At 39.9% G+C, this 19493-nt stretch overlaps 1 protein-coding gene and 1 long non-coding RNA gene across 14 annotated transcripts in view; one reads left to right on the top strand and one right to left on the bottom strand.

The window, feature by feature from the left end:
* Positions 1-19493, bottom strand: part of HS3ST4 (heparan sulfate-glucosamine 3-sulfotransferase 4) — a 441709-nt gene that overhangs the window by 113841 nt on the left and 308375 nt on the right. The window lies entirely within an intron of this gene.
* The window catches only part of LOC107128340 (uncharacterized), a 103409-nt gene that overhangs the window by 37207 nt on the left and 46709 nt on the right, over positions 1-19493 (top strand). The window lies entirely within an intron of this gene.

The raw sequence follows: 19493 nt of genomic DNA, 5'->3' as shown, positions 1-19493 counted from the left end.
TCTCCTTCCAAATTCGTTCCAGGCTCTTCCCTCTCAGATCTTCATGGCTAAACATACTAACCCTACCTTCTATCCCTGTTCATCAGGGGACTGCAAAATCAGTCCCTTGAGGACTTTTTCCCCCTTGATGATCCCATAATTCTGATTCAAGATGAACTTCATGAAGACATTAATGACTGACATTGAAGAAATATCTTCCTGATGCAGGAGGATTTTCATTTAACAGTAAATCCTCATTAGAAAGTGCTGCTTTGGTACAGTGCTACCATGAAAGTGTTTCATTTTTTGCCAGATCTGGATATCTCTCATTCTATCACTATGCAAACATTTTCTGGAAGCTCTCTATTTTCTTTCATTTCTGACTGCAAACTGGCCAATTTTTTCCTAGCTCATTGCTTTCATGTAATGTATTGCCACATGCAGCCAATATCAACCAACACACACTCCTAATGTCGCATTTTCCAACTTTTCCCCTAGAGCTACAAGTTAATCAGACATGTGGCCTGCCTCCAAAGTTATCGCAAAGGACAGTTTTATCAAGCATTTGCTAAACAGAGATCACCACGTTCATAGCCTTTAGTAGAAGTTTCCTTTCTCCTCACCTATCCTGCTAAGTGAATGCTAAATGTTTTAGGATTTTGTTATAAAATCATCCCACTCCTGGTACTAATTTCTTGTTACAAAGAAGGTTAGATTACTCTGGGATAACAAATTAGTCCAGAAGTGTCAGTTGCTGAATGCAAGTGTTTGTTTATTGTTTGTGCCACATGTCCACTCTTGCTTGGCAGGAGGCTCTGCTGTATATAGTCCCTTAAGGAAACTCTACCAGAATGGGAAGCAATTATCTTAACACACAACTTCTTGATTGACTGTGGCTGAATAATAATAAATAGCTGGGAGGTCATATGGGCTTTTTCTTGCCTGCAGCCTTTCAGCCAGGAATAATGTCAAGTTCTGTCTAACTCTAAGGAATACGAGAAATACAGTTCTCTTGAGTGCCCAGAAGGAAGGAAAGAACCCAATATGGGTGAGCACTAGACATTTCTATAATATTCACTTAATATCTTCTTTAAATTGAATGATTTTTATATAAAAAGTTATCATTTTAAAGTAGAGCATATACTCCCTGAGAAAAATTATTTGAATAAGGAGATTTGCTGTATCTTCCATAAAGAGATCACTGGAACCACTGCCATAAACTGATGGTAAGTACAAATTATGTCAGAAACAGAAGCAAAACACATTTTTAAAAATTTAATACAGATATTGTTGTGGGTGAAGGGTCTAAGTCTGATACTCACTTTCCCTTTATAAAAAAAAGGATGGTATGCTAATGATAGAGAGGTATTAAAGCTATATTAGCCAAATGGAAACATTCTCCTTGGTATAATCAGACAGAAAGAGAAGTAACATGTGTAAAGCTTCTTTATTATATGATTCAGTGTTACTTAATGCCTTGTTCATGTAGCTTCTAAAATAACTGAGTATACAACAGTAGTACTTTTATACCTATGAGTTACTCTGGCCTAGAGTGTGTCAGGGTGGACAACATTAGATATTTGGAGCCTGGTGTGACAACCACATTTATAAACAGATTCTTGGATAGTTTATCCATAAGAACAGCCTCATCAGAGCACACTTAGTTTACAGGAACAAAACAGAATGCAAGAGGATAAAATTCATCTGCATATATTCTGATCTATGCAAGCCATACATGTCTATGCTGATTTTTGGATTTACTCTAACACAGGGTTTTTCAGCCTCACCAGTACTGATATTTTGAGGCAGCTATCTCTTTGTTGTTGGAGGAAGGAGGCTGCCTTGTGCACTGTATAATATCTAGCAGCATCTCTGACGTCATCCACTAGATTTCAGTAGCACACCCCACCCCAAGCTGTGACAACCAAAAATGTCTCTACACTTTGATAAATGCCTCTGGGTGGGAGTCAAATCACTCCTAGTTAAAAAGTACGACTTTAATTTAAATCCCCCCAAATTGGAGAGATATCTTGTGAAGTAAGGAATTTGGCCTCTAAAGAAGAGAGGCCTAACTTTTACTCTGGCTCCTGAGAAGTAACACCTAGATCCTTAGAATTTCCTGAATGATAGGAATTTGCGCTGGGACCCTAGATGACACTTGATAGTTTATCTTAACGAGATGGTTCAAGGTGGGAATTGGCCATGCCACAAAGACCAACCATGCAATCAGAGGGCTGGAGCTTTGATTCTCATGTTAGCCTAACCTCTAGGGAGGAAAGGAAAACCAGAATTTGAGTTCAGCCATGTGGGCATTAATTCATTCAGTCATGCTTAAGTTATTGACCCCAATAAAAGTCCCAATAAAAACTCGGACGTAGAGACTTGGGTGAGCTTCCCGGATTGGCAGTAATGCACACATATTGGCATATATTGATGCTGGGAGGATAAGACATCTAAAAATGACAGAAGCTCTGCATTTGGGACCCCCATCACCCACCAGATTCTGCCTCTGCATTTCTTCCTTGGTTGGTTGTAGTATGTATCATTTCACTATAATCAAACATAATTGTAAGTATTACTCTTTCCTGAGTTTTGCAAGTCCCTCTGGTACTGCACCTGAGGGTGACCTTGGGAGCTCCCAAATTTGTAGCCAGCTGATCTGAAATGAGGATGGGGTTGAGGGCCCCCAAACTTGTAGCTGGTGTCAGAAGTCTTAGGTCGACTTGGCAGCCTAAAAAACTACATTCTTAACCTCTAGCTTGGCTAACTCCAAATACGAGTCTAACAAGGTCATCTATTTTTACTATCAATTTCATTAATTCTGCCTTTAAAACCTTTTCTTCAGCAATTTGCCACAGCTCCTTGTGCAAAAGGTCTGTATTCGATTAGCTCTAATTCACCATATTGGCCAGAAGAAGTCTCTAAATATTTAACCACAAAGGTGTGGTGGAAAGAGCTCTGGACCTCTCCATCATGAGTTCAAATCCTAATTCAACTCCTTTTGCTTGTATATTATAGTCATAAAGTCTCTTCAGTCTTTTGAGACTTGCTATCCCCACATGTAAAATGGTGATGATACAATAGCAAAGACATGGAATCCACTTAAATACCCATCAGTGATGGACTGGATAAAGAAAATAGGATACATATACACCATGGAATACTATACAGTCATAAAAAAGATCATGTTCTTTACAGCCACATGAATGGCGCTGAAGGCCATTATCCTAGGTGAACTAACATAGGTGCAGAAAATGAAATACAGCATGCTCTCGCTAATAAGTGGGAGTGAAATACTGAATACACGGGGACACAAAGAAGGGAGCAATAGACACCAGGACCTATGTGAGGATGGAGAGTGGGAGGAGGGTGTGAAATGATAAACCACCTATAGGGTACTATGCTTATAACCTGGGTGACGAAATAATTTGAACACCAAACCCCCAACACTGAATTTACCTATATAACAAACCTGCACATGTACCCTGAACCTAAAATAAAAGTTAAGAATTTAAAAATAAATTAAGTAAAATGGTGATGATAGAATGTTCATTGTTTCATTTGTTAAATATTCATGGAATGCCCACAACGTGTCAGGCACTGATTTAGCCCCAAGGATACAACAGTGAACGAGATGAGGTCCCTGCCCTCATAGAGTTTACATACTAGTAGGATAGACAGAAAACAATCATGCCACTATTTCATATTATTTCAGATGAGAAGTGCCACAAAGGAAAATAAAGCAGAATAGCGGAAGAGAAAGGGAGAGTAGGAGTGGTAGGAGTGCGTGCTTTTTAAAATTTTTTTATTTTTGTTTTATTTATTTATTTATTTATTTATTTAAGACAGAGTTGCTTTCTGTCTCCAGGCTGGAATGTGGTGGTGCCATCTCAGCTTACTGCAACCTCTGCCTCCCGGGTTCAAGAGATTCTCTTGCCTCAGCCACCCGAGTATCTGGGACTACAGGTGCGTCACCACACCCAGCTAATTTTTTTGTAGTTTTAGTAACGATGGTTTCACTATGTTGGCCAGGATGGTCTCGATCTCCTGACCTCGTGATCTGCCCACCTTAGCCTCCCAAAGTGCTGGGATTACAGGCGTGAGCCACCGTGCCCAGCTGGAGTGGGCGCTTTTTAACAGTGTAGTTTGAGAATATCTCTCTGAGAAGGAAGCATTTAGGTGAAGGCACTGAGGTGAGAACACGTTCGACGTATTTGAAATATTTAAAAAATGGTCATCCAGGATTAAATGAAATGCAGCCTATGAAATTGATGAGCTTAGTCACTGGTACTAAAATAAAAATTGAAGCATCTATTGGGTGAATCTGTATAAATGCATGTTGAGTGTTTTTGGAAAACATCCCTAGGAGTAATAACGGTGGAATTCTATGTGTGCTGATCATATATTTTATATTAATTGCTTTATTTGCTCCTCATAACAACCTCTTGAGCTAGATAATGTTGTCTTCGCCATTTTTATAGATGAGGAAATTAAGGCAAAGGCATTAAGTAAATTGCTCAAATTCACACAGCTCTTAAGTGGTAAAACCAGGAATGGTACTGGGCAGTTGTTTTTTGAGCACCTTATCCCTAACTACTCTGCCACACCACATTTTTTTTGTGAGCTTTGGTTTTTTGGTTTTTTTGTTTGTTTATTTTGACAGAATCTTGCTCTGTCACCAGGCTAGAGTGCAGTGGCACGATCTCGGCTCATTGCAACCTCTTGCCTCTTGGGTTCAAGCAATTCTCCTGCTTCAGCCTCCCGAGTAGCTGGGATTACAGGCGTGAGCCACCACACCTGGCTAATTTTTGTATTTTTAGTAGAGACAGGGTTTCACCATATTGGCCAGGATGGTCTCAATCTCTTGACCTCGTGATCTGCCCGCCTTGGCCTCCCAAAGTGCTGGGATTACAGGCATGAGCCACTACGCTCGGCCACATGTTTTAACAATAATGGCTCCAGCTCATTGTTCAGTCTCCTTTTTCTGACCTCTCAAAATACAATTGAACTTTTACTGTGAATTTCTTATTTAATAAACCTATTTATTCAATGAGCATTTATCAAACACCTGTCAAGTTCCTGGCCCCTAAACAGGCACTGAGAATATGAAGAATGTGGCCCAGCTTCTATACATTCTGGAATGTGGGGGTAGAGACAACAGCACAATTATAACACACTATTTCAAGCCTTGAAACACCATTTAACTCTCTCACCTGTCTTCAGCTCATCTCCCCAAGAGGGATATGTCAGCAGAGGTTGTGGTGTGTAAAGATTATTGCTGATGTATCTGGACATTTTCATAAACAATGGAAAAAATATTAGTGTCTTCTGAGAAACAAAAGCTACAGAAGCAGTATTACAAAGTTCAGGAAATCTTCAGTTCCAGAGTCTCTACTGATCGGGTCTTCTCAGCTGCCTAAATCTTGATTTTACTCTCTCAATCTTTCCTCTTTGTCAGAATATTTGGCTGATTGAGGAGCAAACCTTCCCTTTCTTTTTTGTATTGTTGCATATAATTTCCCCTTTCTCGGACCCTCAAGCTCATACACTTTGACAGGAAGCTCTGTTGAGCCCTTTTCCCATATGCCACATGTGTGGAGATTAAACATGGATCACTGTCTCCTTGTTTTATGGTAAAACAGGATCGCCTGCAAACCACACCCTGCTGACTTATCTACTGAGGCACGGGGCCCTGTTGCCTGGTTGGTTAATTCTTGAGATAGATTTGGAATTTGTGCATACTGCCTTCACAATCATTAAAGGGGCATTAATTGATTATTCAGGTATAGAATCCATTTTGTTCCCCAACTTTATAGCCCTTTCAATCTTTTCCAGGAACTGTAAAGGCCATTTGGCCCTAACCTGGCTTTCATTAATCTTGGCTTGGGTAATACTTAGGAAGGCAAGCCTACAATCCGTAGACTTCATATCCTCATTTCTATGTCATAGATCTCAACCTCATATATCCTTCCTAGTATTCCTAACAGATTAGTGAAACAGGGATGTCTTTTCTCTTTCTGTTATAACCACAACAGTGTCTTCATTCTAACCCCACTTCCTACACACACGCACACACACACACACACACACCTTTCTCTCTCACACACACACACACAAACATATACCTGTTATGACATTGTCACTGGCAGCTCACCAACCAAATGCAGCCTGAGATTGTGTTTTATTGTACATGGTCATGTATTTTAAGCAGTTAAAATTGAATGCTTTTTTTTTTTTTTTTTTTTTTTTTTTTTTGAGACAGAGTATTGCTCTGTCTCCCAGGCTGGCGTGCAGTGGCACAATCTCAGCTCACTGCAACTTCCGCCTCCTGCCTGGCTAATTTTTGTCTTTTCAGTAGAGATGGGGTTTCACCATGTTGGCCAGGCTGGTCTCGAACGCCTGACCTCAGGTGATCTGCCTGCCTCAGCCTCCCAAAGTGCTGGGATTACAGGTGTGAGCCACCATGCCCGGCCAAAATTGAATGCTTTTAAGTAATATCTGAGTGTTCCAATTTTGCCATAATCTCCATCCGTCTTTATTCTCTAGTTTCACGTATTTATCTCACCAGCTTGGCCCTGGAGGAACTTGAATTTGCAATCCTCTCTCTAGTCCAGTTTCCTAACCATGCCAAGCTGTGTCCTGGGTTTATGTAAGTGCAGTGCTACTATCCAGACTTGGACTTGTTTTCCTTCCCGAGTTATTAACAATAGCTGCGCTTGAAGTATAGGCAGAATGCTGTGCTGAGCACTCTCATACATTAGCTCATTTATTTATTCCTCAAAACTACCCTTAGGAGAGAGAAACTATTGTCATTCCCATTTTAGAGAAGAGAAAACTGAGGCTGAGAGAAATTAAGATAATTGTTTCATATAAGATAGTCAATCCCAGATTTGAAATCAAGCCATTAGCTTTAAAACAGACTTTCTTTTCTAATAAGTTATCTCAATAATTTTCCCTTATTCTTCAATGCTCAATTGAGACATAGCCTCCTCTGTGAAGCCTTCTTTGAGTTGCCACAAGCAGTATTAGTTATTTTCTCTTGATGATTCTCTAAGCGCTATGCAGAACATCTCTTTGCAAAGTTATCAATTTGGTAACTTTGCATTTATTTGATTCCAGGTAAATATCCCCCTAGAGCAGTATTTCTCTGACTTGAAAATTATGGACAACCAATAATATATGCATAGGTTCCCAGGTTTCCATAAACCTCAATTTAAAATCCCTACCTTAACAAACAAAAACGTATTTAAAAATTACATTTTCACTTTTTTTTTTTTTTTTTTTGAGATGGAGTCTCACTCTGTCTCCCAGGCTAGAGTACAGTGGCGTGATTTCGGCTCACTGCAAGCTCTGCCTCCAGGGTTCAAGCCATTCTCCTACCTCAGCCTCGCCAGGAGCTGGGATTACAGGAGCACGCCACTGTACCCAGCTAATTTTTGTATTTTCAGTAGAGACGGGGTTTTGCCATGTTGGCCAGGCTGGTCTCAAACTCCTGACCTCAGGTGATCCACCCTCCTCAGCCTCCCACAGTGCTGGGATTACAGGCGTGAGTCACCGCGCCCGGCCACATTCTCACATTTTAATGCCACTTAGACTACGGAAACATTGAAAACCCACACCCATCCTAGTCTATAGACCTCTTAAAGACCTGTTACTCATCTTTGGATCCTTATTGCTTAGACTTAGACCTGGCCCAGAACACAGATTCTTAAAACGTGAGTTGAATGAATGAATGATAATCTGGTCCCTAACAATAAAGGAGATGTGGCCCGTGTTGCTAGGAAAACTTAGGCTACAATGAAAAGCTGAATTTACAGAGTTGATTCCCCAAGGTCAGTGACCACAGTTCATTCAGGTCCTAGAGCTAAGACAGTGGAATGAGTGTTAAGCCACATCTGCAGTTCTCCTGCAACATAGGATTATTGTACTTCCCAGCTCCATTGAGGTTAGGCGAGGGCAAGTGAACTGCTTTAGCTAATAAAATGTGAGTGGGAGGGAAATAGGTTATTTCTGGATATAAGACTGTAAGAGCTTGTGTACAACTGGCCATTTTCCTTTGCTTGACCACAATTCTCCATGCAACATTCCAGATGGCAGAGCTTGCATCCACCTGCACACCCAAGTAAGTTGTGACAGAGGCTCGAGTTTATTGCTGTGGGCAGGAAGCATGGATAGGCAGTGCCTCTTTACTGTGTTAAGTCACTGGTATTTGAGGATTATACTGCAGCAAAGCCTAGCCTATCCTGACTGATACAAAAACCAACATGCACCCATTAACTCACTCACTTCACAAATATTTACTGAGCCGTCAATATGTTTCAGGAGCAACGCTAGAGGCTAGGGATAGAACAACAAGTAAAATCAGATATGGTCCTTGACTTCATAGAAGGCAGAGTCTATTGGGAAAGACAAATATTTATTAAAGAAAGACATACATTTAAATTTCTAACAGTGACAAATGCTTTGAGATGAGGAACCTGATGTAATGAAATTAACTGAAGGAATCATGTGATCAGAGATCAGAGAAGACCTCCCTGAGGAATTCCTGATAGAGCAGAAAGTAAAGAAAGAGAAATATTAATTAGGCAAAAGATTTGGGGAAGAAAAGAAGAACATGTAAGGCGAAAGAAACAACGTGTGCTAAGACCCCATGACAATAACCCACTGGGTTTAAGGAACTGAATGAAGGCCTGTGTCGCTCTGATGAGACTAGCTTGGAACTTCCCTAGTTTCTCTGACCTCCAGCAGGATGGAAGCACCAGCAGGCTAGGCATGGGTGCTGCTAACTAAGATGATAAATGTGAAATGACTTAGACCCTGAAACTGACTAGTGAAGGAGTGAAGACGTGCCATCCAAAAATATGCTCTATTGGTATCTTAGTTGTTTTTTTTTTTTCCTAGAGACATGGTCTCACTCTGTCACCCAGGCTGGAGTGTAGTGATGTGATCTTAGATTACTGCAGCCTCCGCCTCCTGGGTTCAAGCGATTCTCATGCCTCAGCCTCCCAAGTAGCTGGGATTACAGGCATACACCACCACACCTGGCTGATTTTTGTATTTTTAGTAGAGACAGGCTTTCATCATGTTGGTCAGGCTGGTCTTGAACTCCTGACCTCAAGTGATCCACCCGCCTTGGCCTCCCAAAGTGCTGGGATTACAGGCATGAGCCAACGTGCCTGCCCCTGGATTGGTATCTTGATTATTTCAAGTTGAAAACACTGGAGAAGTTGTAGTTTCAAAAAGTGCTGGCTTACCTATGTCTTCCTGCATATGGCAAGTTATAAATATCCCTCTGGGAGGGGTACCCTTCCTGTGTCAGGGTGAAAAAACAGCCTTCATCACCAGAGACTAGGAACGGGTGGCTGCAGTGGACCTGAATCAACAGACATAATGAAGTAGGCCTTATCTTCTACCTGTTTTACACCCCACAATATATCTCCAAGTGACTCCCCTAAAAATTTATTATTCCTAGCCAGATCTCCTTTGTCCTGTCATTTCTTCTCAAATTTTTCATTCTTTGTCTAAAAAATATAAAAGCATCTTGCTTTGGCCACTTTGGACTTCATTCTCTTTTGAGAAGTCCTGTGTACATGTACAGCTAATATAAAAGATATGCCTTTCTCTTGTTAATCTGCCTAATGTCTGTTTGGTTTCTGGATCCAGCCAAAGAGCTCACTAAGAGCTAAAGGGGAATAGGAGGTGATCTTTGGCTCTCTTATACTAGAACCTAGTGGGTGCTTAATACATGCCAGATGACCCGGAATCTATGGCTGCATGTACTGAATTCCTGCTTTTTAAAAAAAAACAGTGGCCATGTGTCTAACTGCCTTGGGCCCCAGAAGTTTATGTCCTTGGATTGTAGGGGGATAGGGAGTGGGTGGAGGAAGAAAGGCTGGATGGTGAAGCAGCTTTCCTTGATATTGCCTCATAAGCCCCCATTTCTACTCATGGTTCATGAAAACAGAGCATAATGTCTCCTGAAGGACAATGGCATCTGATGAATGAAGGCTTCTGTCTTCATTGCCTAAAAGCACAAATCAGGAAGGGAGGAAATGGCCTCATCTTGTGAGCCTGTGCACTTTGTCAGCAGGGAACTGAACGGAAGCTGAGGATGAAGGTGGATGTGAAACAAACAGGAGGGGGCAGCAATATGTATTGAATTCCAGGACACTTTCAGATAGTGTTCCTTTTAATCCCCTAACTTCCCTGAAATGCAGACGTTAACATTCCCATTTCACAAGTGAATAACGAAACTGAGGCACAGGGCTGTTACAAAGTTGGTAACCGGTGCAGCCAAGACCCGAGACCATTTCCGTATGATCCTGAATCCTCTTTTGCCTTCCTGGTGCTAAGGGGTAAGCTTCCTAATTTGCAAAATTTAAAGCAGGAGTTTTAAAAGCAGATACCTCCAGAAGCCTGTGCAGGGTTGATGGAGAAAGCCAACTGAGAAAAAATAAAGAGAGTTGAAGATCAAGGAGACCTGAAGAGTTATGTGCCTTTCTGTAAAGGTGCAACTACTAATTAGCTCCTAATGGTAACTGTCATGTGTCAGTGAGGACATATTTGTCAGATCTCCCAATATTTCAAGAGAATCCCCAAATTCACATAGCATATGAAATCTCCAAGCTATTAAAATGCTCTTGAAACCGCCTTTGCAAAAATTATAACAGTGAGAAAATGATGACAGTGACAGAGATCTGATCTAACCAACCCTCATCGTGCCTTTAACCTCCAAGCTGCCCTTAGGCATTTCTGGGCTTGGGCCAAGCTAATTTTGGGGAAAATTTAATTTATAGTTTAAATGATAATAGCCCTTCCCCAAAACTGAACCATGTCTGTAAAGTTAGCAAAAGACTTCCAGGTTAGGAGGATGAGAGGAGCCTGTATTCTGCCAAGGTATAGATATAAATAATTACCAGTCATTATTCTGGAGCTCACAAGATTTGCAACTTCTCCAATTACCCCTGTAGATTAAATCACTATTGTAGAACCTAAAATTGGCTTTTTGAGATGTCTTTTCAGGTTATTGTGTCTCTGACCACCAATGGTGCACCAAGGATCATTTTCTACACCTCTATGATTGAATGCCCAACCAACCAGCAACACCCATTTCCTTGCCTGCCAAACCATCCTTGAAAAATCCTAGCCCCTACATTTTCAGGGAGGCTTATTTGAGTAATAGCAAAACTCTGGCCTCTCACTCAGCTGGCTCTGCGTGAGTTAAACTCATTCTCTATTGCAGCTCCCCTGTCTTGATAAATTGGCTCTATCCAGGCAGCAGGCAAAATGAACCCTTTGGGCAGTTTACACTCTCACCTTAAAAAAAGCCAACAAACAAACAAACTGAAAAACAATCTCTGCAAATACCAAACAAAACTGTATTTGAGCCTCCGAGTCTCACTCTGTCACCCAGGCTGGAGTGCAATGGTGCGATCTCGCCTCATTGCAACCTCTGCCTCCTGGGTTCAAGCGATTCTCCTGCCCCAGCCTCCCAAGTAGCTGGGACTACAGGTGTGCACCACCATGCCTGGCTAATTTTTGTATTTTTAGTAGAGATGGGGTTTTGCCATGTTATCCAGGCTGGTCTTGAACTCCTGACCTCAGGTGATCCACACACCTCAGCCTCCCAAACTACTGGGATTACAGGCATGAGCCACCACTCCCGGCAACTTGAGCCTCATTTAACCCAGTGATTCTCAACTAGTTGTGACTTTTCCTTAAAAAAAAGCCAACAAACAAACAAAATGAAAAACAACCTCTGCATGCACCAAACAAAACTACTTGAGCCTCATTTAACACAGTGATTCTCAACTGGTTGTGATTTTCCCCTAAAGAGACATTTGGGGATGTCTGGAGACTTGCTTGTTTGTCACAATTGGGAGCAGGGGATGCTACTATGATCTGGCCATGGATGCTGCTAAATATCCTACAATGGACAGGACAGCCTCCACAATGAATAATTATCCAGCCCCAAATGGTAATAGTGTCAGAGTTGAGAAACCCTGGTCAGAGACCAAGTTCTTATCTCTGGTTTAAAGGTGTTTTTTTTTTTGTTTTTTTTTTTTTTTTTTTTTTTTTCCCCACACAGCAAAGTCTTCCCTAGATCTTATTATCCCCTCATGGCTATCCTCTGCCAGGGACGCCATGATGGTATTTGTTTGCTTCTCATTTGGTTTGCCTTGTTCCAGACCTGAGTTAATTCTTACTAATGCTGAAGGTCTTGAGTTATACTTGCAAATCCAGCTTAACGTTCAAGTGTATAAGAAACAGAAACAATTCAACTCCAGTCAATAATGTAAACAAATCCTGGTTTAGATAAACCCCATTACCAAGCTGAAGTGGCCCAGGGCACCTCTGCTACTGCTGATTAGCGTAAATGCTAAACACAAACCAATTAACACACTCCAAGGCTGCTTATCTCCTGTCACTTAGTGTGGAAATAAAGCCCAACGCTAAATACACATATTGATTTAGCCATTAAATCCAGCATCACTCAAAATAAAACTCATTATATTATTGAGCAAAAACAAAGTCACCTTAGTTTTCAGGATGGGCTATATTATTTAAAAATTTCACTTTTACACTTTTCCATTGATTTCCCAAACTGGCCTGAGTATCTCCTCCTACTGTGGATTTTTGCTAGCTCTAGGACAAATCCAGAAAGTAGAGTTTTGCATTCACTTTAACATGATCTTTGCTTGTAGTGCTAAAAGTGCACACATATGTGAGAATCCTTTTCCTTTAAGACACTATTTTAGCTTAGAAGAGGAAATTTAATGCTTGGAAGAAAGGTTATTAAATGGAAAGGTGAACTAGGATATTAAAACAACAACAACAACAAGTACAAAAACCACAGGCAATGTAATAAAAATGGGTTAACTCTGAACATTAAGCATAGGCACTGATTCAATGCATATGGAGACAAAATCCAGAAATATCTTTCCAGTTCAGGCGTAAACGAGTGACCGAGGAGTCTGAGAAAATGAAATCATAAAAACCACTTCAAATGGGTGCTTTAATTTATTCTTCATGAGGTACCATGTGTCACATCACACATTGCCCATTCTACCATGATGGCAGTCATCATATTTAACCAAAATGATTTAAGTCTCCCCAGTTGGAAACTGAGCCCCAGTGAAGACTTTATCTTATTGAACTTCATATTTCCATAAGCCAGCCCAGGATATGGGCATGGAGATGACACTATTGCATATGTGTAACACAGAGACATTGGCCTCTAGCTGTCTTATGAAATGCTTGCTTCTAGAAGTGCCTGTAGCATTTAAGTGCCTGCTTCTTGTGTTGTGTTTTTCCATAGATTTCATTTGAGGGCCCTTTTACCTTTATTTCTGATTGATAGGGTTGCACTTTAATGGACACATGATCTTAACCCTTGTAAATCTCTCCACCAAATGCTCTCCTTACCACACCATCTTGGTAGAGTACTTAAAAATAGGTTCATTTATCAACAGCTATTAAAACACAGTTCTGGTGTGCTACAGATCAATGTTAGGGAAAAAAAGTGTACCTGCTGCTCAGAGAAGTGCATACAATCCACAGTATTTTCTGTTTATCCAACACACATTACTGCTGGATATCTGTTATACTCAAGAATATTATTTGTCAGGATGGCAAGAACAACTGCCTTAAGAAAACCTTTTTCAGGGACTTAGGACTACAAGGTGGCACGAACTGTGCATTTATCTCCTTTCCCTCTAAAAAGATCACTGAAACGACTGTAAGTATATGTCAAACAGTAGAAATACACATGAACAAACAGAAGTAGAGAGGGGACAAGAGTAGGTGAAGAAATGGACTTGGCAGGATGGGAAAAGTTGGGATCAGGCACTCACAGTGATGGACACCAAAATGAGGAATGCAAACCTGTTCCAAAGAAACATGGAAGACCCAGGACTTGGAGGTGTCAGGCACCAGCACACAGGGGTAGGCACATGGCATGGTGTTGGTTGAAGTCTACTTTTCCCATCCTGGAAGGCCAAGAAATTCCTACTTCCCTGACTCCAGCCCACCTTCTCAAGTGCCATGCTGAAACACTCCAACATGAAAGACATGGAAACAAACACAGCTCTTGGCTCCACAACGGGAAAATGATCACTCCAGTTTATCCACTGACCATAGTGGCCAGTTCAGGGCAGCTTTTTAACTTAGTTGTTCTGCCGAAAGTCACAGTTGGAACTTTTGCTGCAAATATTAGGCAAAAGACATAGTCCTGCTATACCAGTTTCTGGTGGTCATCTTTCCCCAGGGGGGAACTTGCCTGTGAATAATGTCAACAGGAAAGACAGTCCAAAATATGAGACAGGCAGATTTGTGATAGACATTCCTCGAGTACCAGGATCCAACCATCCCTGAAACTCATTATCCCTGGAGAAAATTAGCTAACATTTCTTGAGCAGTTACCATGTGTCAGACCCTGTTCTAAGAGATTTACTTATATTAAATCAATTAACCTTCACTGCAGCCCTATGATGTAGATATTATAATTATCTCTGTTTACTGATGAGAAAACTGAACAAGCTAAGTAAGTGGTGAAACCAGGATTCTAACTCAGGTCTAGCTGTACAGCCTGCAAGTTAAAACATTGTATTATATAACCCCTGGCTGTTAGTTCTGTGAGCCAATATATTCATTTAAGTCAATTGGAGCTAGATTTCCATCCCTTCTATCTGACAGAGATTTAACCAATCTATGTCTTGTCTACCCAACATTACTGATGAGAACCTGTCAAATATGTCAAAACTATTTGAGGAAAAGGCAGAAATTGGTGCCTTTATAAGCCCTTCCCTGTGACTTGTTTTCAAAGAAAAAAAATTGTAAGAATGCATCTTGGAAGCTAAAGTTTTTTTTTCTTGAAACTTCTGGAGGGGATGACAAATATCAAATACTGAATAACCCAAACTTTGTGCTCTTTCTAAAATCTACATTTTCTTTTCCTTCCTTCCTTCTTTCCTTCTTTCTTTCTTTTTTTTCTTTCTCTCTCTTTCCCTCCTTCCCTCCCTCCCTCCCTCCCTCCCTCCCTTCCTTCCTTCCTTTCTTTCTCTTTCTTTCCTTCTTTCTTTCTTTCTTTCTTTCTTTCTTTCTTTCTTTCTTTCTTTCTTTCTTTCTTTCTTTCTTTCTTTCTTTTCTTTTCTTTTCTTTTCTTTTCTTTCTCTCTCTCTCTCTCTCTCTCTCCCCCCCTTCCTTCCTTCCTTTCTTCCTTCCTTTTTCTCTCTTTTTCTTTCCCTCTCTTTCTCTTTCTTCCCTTTCCTCCCTTTCTTTCTGTCTTTCTTTTTACTATTTGACAGTGTCTCGCTCAACCACCCAGGCTGGAGTGCAGTGGCGCAATCATAGGCACATCCTTCCACCATTTATCTGGATTTGTCAGCTAGTCACATTTCCGGTCAGCAAGGAATTTGAGTGTCAACCTCTTCCCCTATTTCTGGTTTATTTCCTCTATAATAAACCAACTAGAACTTGGTCCAACGATGCCCCACTTGGCCTCATCACATATATTTCCATTGTGAATATCTGTTGTCTCAGGTGCTCTGGGGTAATCCATTAAAAAAGTGTTCCCAGAATCTTAAGTTAGTATCCCTCTGTTTGTACGCCCTTACGTTTCCTGAGTAATACCAGCCATTCCCAAAACATTAATGACCACCTCCGCAAAAAAACGATCCTCAGATTTCTTCTGAATACCACCTCTGTAATTCCAATTTCCTACCAAATATGTGAAACTGAAAATCCTATAGAACCATCAATGGTCAAACAATTCATTCTCTTCCATGCTTCTCCAGAGTTCCCTATTCACCTAGTCCTCTACCTATGTTTTATTTTCACAGAAGGCATTATCATCCACTCAGGATTCTAAAGCAATGTGACTTGTTCATCTTCCTTGCCCTGGCCCCCATGTTCAATTAGTTACCAAGTCCTGACAACTCCCACTTTAAACACCTCTCAGATACATCCTTTCTTGTCTTCTCCTCATTATTTCTTGGCTGAGCTATTGCAATACCCCCCTAAATATTCTTCCCCACTCCAGGTTGTCTCCCTCCCAAACTGCCCTTTCCATTGTAACCAGTGAGATCTTTCTTCAAAAGACACTGAAACTTCAGAGCCTCAGAGAAAATGCTACAGTAGGTGCAAGCATGAGGAAACCCTTTGTCAAATTTCCTTTAAAATGCCCTCAAAAAAACCATTGAAAAAATGATGTGAAATCTCTGCTAACAGGATAAAATCAATTGCATTCTGAATCAGGGATGATTTATATTAATTGCAGTGTCTTTCAAAACAGACTTAAAACATTATTTATCACAAGCTTGTTGAAAAACATCAATTACCTTTTATGGCCTACAAGATAAACCCAAATATTTTTTTAAGCTTTGTATTTGTAAATAATTTCAAACTTACAGAAAGGTTGCAAGAATAAAGTAATACAAAAAAACCTTTATATGTTTTATCTAGATTTACCTATTATTAACATTTCATTAAAGCCAAATACTTCATCATTTGCCCTTTATGTATATTCACATAGACATGCATGCATTTATTTTTCAGAGCCATTTTAGAGTACACTGCATATATCATGGCCTTTTACCCCTAAATACTTGTATGTATTTTTTTATTATACTTTAAGTTCTGGTGTACATGTGCACAACGTGCAGGTTTGTTACATAAGTATACATGTGCCATGTTGCTGTGCTGCACCCATTAACTCGTCATTTACATTAGGTATTTCTTCTAATGCTATCCCTCCCCACTCCCCCTACCCCACAACAGGCCCCAGTGTGTGACGTTCCCCACCGTGTGTCCATGTGTGTCCAAGTGTTCTCATTGATCAATTCCCTCCTATGAGTGAGAACACGCAGTGTTTGGTTTTCTGTCCTTGCGAGAATTTGCTCAGAATGATGGTGCTCAGAATGATGGTTTCCAGCTTCATCCATGTCCCTACAAAGGACATGAAACTGGCTAGCCATATGTAGAAAGCTGAAACTGGATCCCTTCCTTACACCTTATACAAAAATTAATTCAAGATGGATTAAAAACTTAAATATTAGACCTAAAACCATAAAAACCCTAGAAGAAAACCTAGGCAATACCATTCAGAACATAGGCATGGGCAAGGACTTCATGACTAAAACACCAAAAGCAATGGCAACAAAAGCCAAAATAGACAAATGGATCTAATTAAACTAAAGAGCTTCTGCACAGCAAAAGAAACTACCATCAGAGTGAACAGGCAACCCACAGAATGGGAGATGTTTACCCATCTGACAAAGGGCTAATATCCAGAATCTACAAAGAACTTAAACAAATTTACAAGAAAAAATCAACCCCATCGAAAAGTGGGCAAAGGATATGAATAGACACTTCTCAAAAGAAGACACTTATGCAGCCAACAGACACATGAAAAAAATGTTCATCATCACTGGCCGTCAGAGAAATGCAAATCAAAACCACAATGAGATACCATCTCACACCAGTTAGAATGGCGATCATTAAAAAGTCAGGAAACAACAGGTGCTGGAGAGGATGTGGAGAAATAGGAACACTTTTACACTGTTGGTGGGACTGTAAACTAGTTCAACCATTGTGGAAGACAGTGTGGTGATTTCTCAAGGATCTAGAACTAGAAATACCATTTGACCCAGCCATCCCATTACTGGGTATATACCCAAAGGATTATAAATTATGCTGCTATAAAGACACATGCACACATATGTTTATTGCAGCACTATTCATGATACTTGTATGTATTTCTAAGAATGAGATGCTTTTCTATAACCACAGTAGTTATCCTCTTTGTTGAATTTAATACTGACTCAAACTTTTGTCTATTTTACCATCCAAATTCCAATATTGTAAATTGACCTAAAATATGACATAAATTTGTCATAAAAATTATGTCATAAAAATTGACTAAAATAATGTCTTTTATTGCTTTTTTTCCCCTCTAGTACAGGACCCTTTGAGAATCAGAGATTGCACTTCATTGCTATGCCTCTTTAGTCTCCTTTAATCTGGAACATTTCCACAATCTTTCTTTATCTTTTATCACTTTGACATTTTTGAAAAATATGGTAATTCTTTAAAAAACAAAACTTTCCCCAGCTGGGGTTCATCTGATGTTTTCTCATGATTAGATTTAAATTAATGGTTACCCAATGGAATACCACATAAGTAATACCCTGTCCTTCTCAGGGTGAGACATCTATGAAATTCACATATTTACAATGTGGCATTCAATGCCCTTAAATTTTGGCTCTTCCTAGAGGAATATCAACTCCTTTTGATATTCCTCATTGAACCTTGACTGTCTGACCTCCCAAGGACCAGCCTCTTTAAAAGCTGTTTACCTGTCCAATAACCATTCCTATGAAGGACATACCTTTCTCCCTTCCTTACTAATGCTACTCAATCCTAGTGGCTTGCATGGAGCAGATCCCACTTCTCTGGTTTCAAGGATATCATTAAGGACCAGGGCTGGCCAATATAAGTCCTTTGTTTCCCTAGTCACGGAAATGCAATCAAGGATAGATACATATTCCAAGTTTTGCCATCCTGGACTTTCTTTGGTCCTCTCAAGATATATCTCTTTTCTTTGAGCTCTGTTAATTATGAAGAGCATATATATTTGAATCCGTGGAGGAAGGGCATTTTATCTCAATGTAGAGAGATCGTTCTGAGAATGTGGAAAAACTTAGCTATAATTTGAAGTGTATGTGAGAGGGAGAAGAAGAGATAGCTGATGATGTCATTTAAGCACCTGATTCCAGTCATGCCTGAAGCCTTCATTGTTCATGACTTCTTAGTTGCATAAGCTGGTAAATTCTTCTGTTACTTAAGCTAAAATGGAGTGTCTATGTCTTACAAATAACAAGGGCTTAATTTTCATCTCTTTTATCTGATCTGTGTTGCTGAAGCCTCAGCATGATAACAGATTGGGCAAAAATACAGATAATTACTTTCAACATGTACACATTTATCTACAGAACAGAAAAACATTTGTTGGATTCTAAACTCATACATTGCTGTACAGACTGTTAAACCTTGCTCATGAGTGGTCTAACAGGAAAACAGACGTTTATATATATACAATACATATATAAAATTATTTAAAATTGTACTTTAAATAGAAAGTACAATGTGAATTTTTGAGAACCCATAGTATGTGTCTAAAGTAGTCCTCAGAGGAAAATTCATAGTTCTAAATGTTATGGATTTTAAATTACATAAATGAAAATAAATCAATTATGTTTAACTTGAGGACCTACAAAAACTAACAAGATATATGGCAATTTACAAAGATAAAAGCAAAAATTACTAGATTACAGAATAGAAAAAAAAGTAGTTGAAATGATCAGTACAACCCCAAACATAAATGATTATATTTTCTGAAAAAACATCTGCTCATAATCAAGAAAATAAGAACAAAATTCAAATGTGTAACATTGAAATGAAAATGGAGAAATAATCTCAGATACAGAAGCAATCCCACAGCTAACCCTAGCAGCACC

The sequence above is a fragment of the Macaca fascicularis genome, chromosome 20 (genome assembly GCF_037993035.2).
Source record: "Macaca fascicularis isolate 582-1 chromosome 20, T2T-MFA8v1.1".
NCBI lineage: Eukaryota > Metazoa > Chordata > Mammalia > Primates > Cercopithecidae > Macaca > Macaca fascicularis.
Note: the sequence above shows the minus strand (reverse complement) of the source record. Positions and strands in the feature narration are given on the sequence as shown.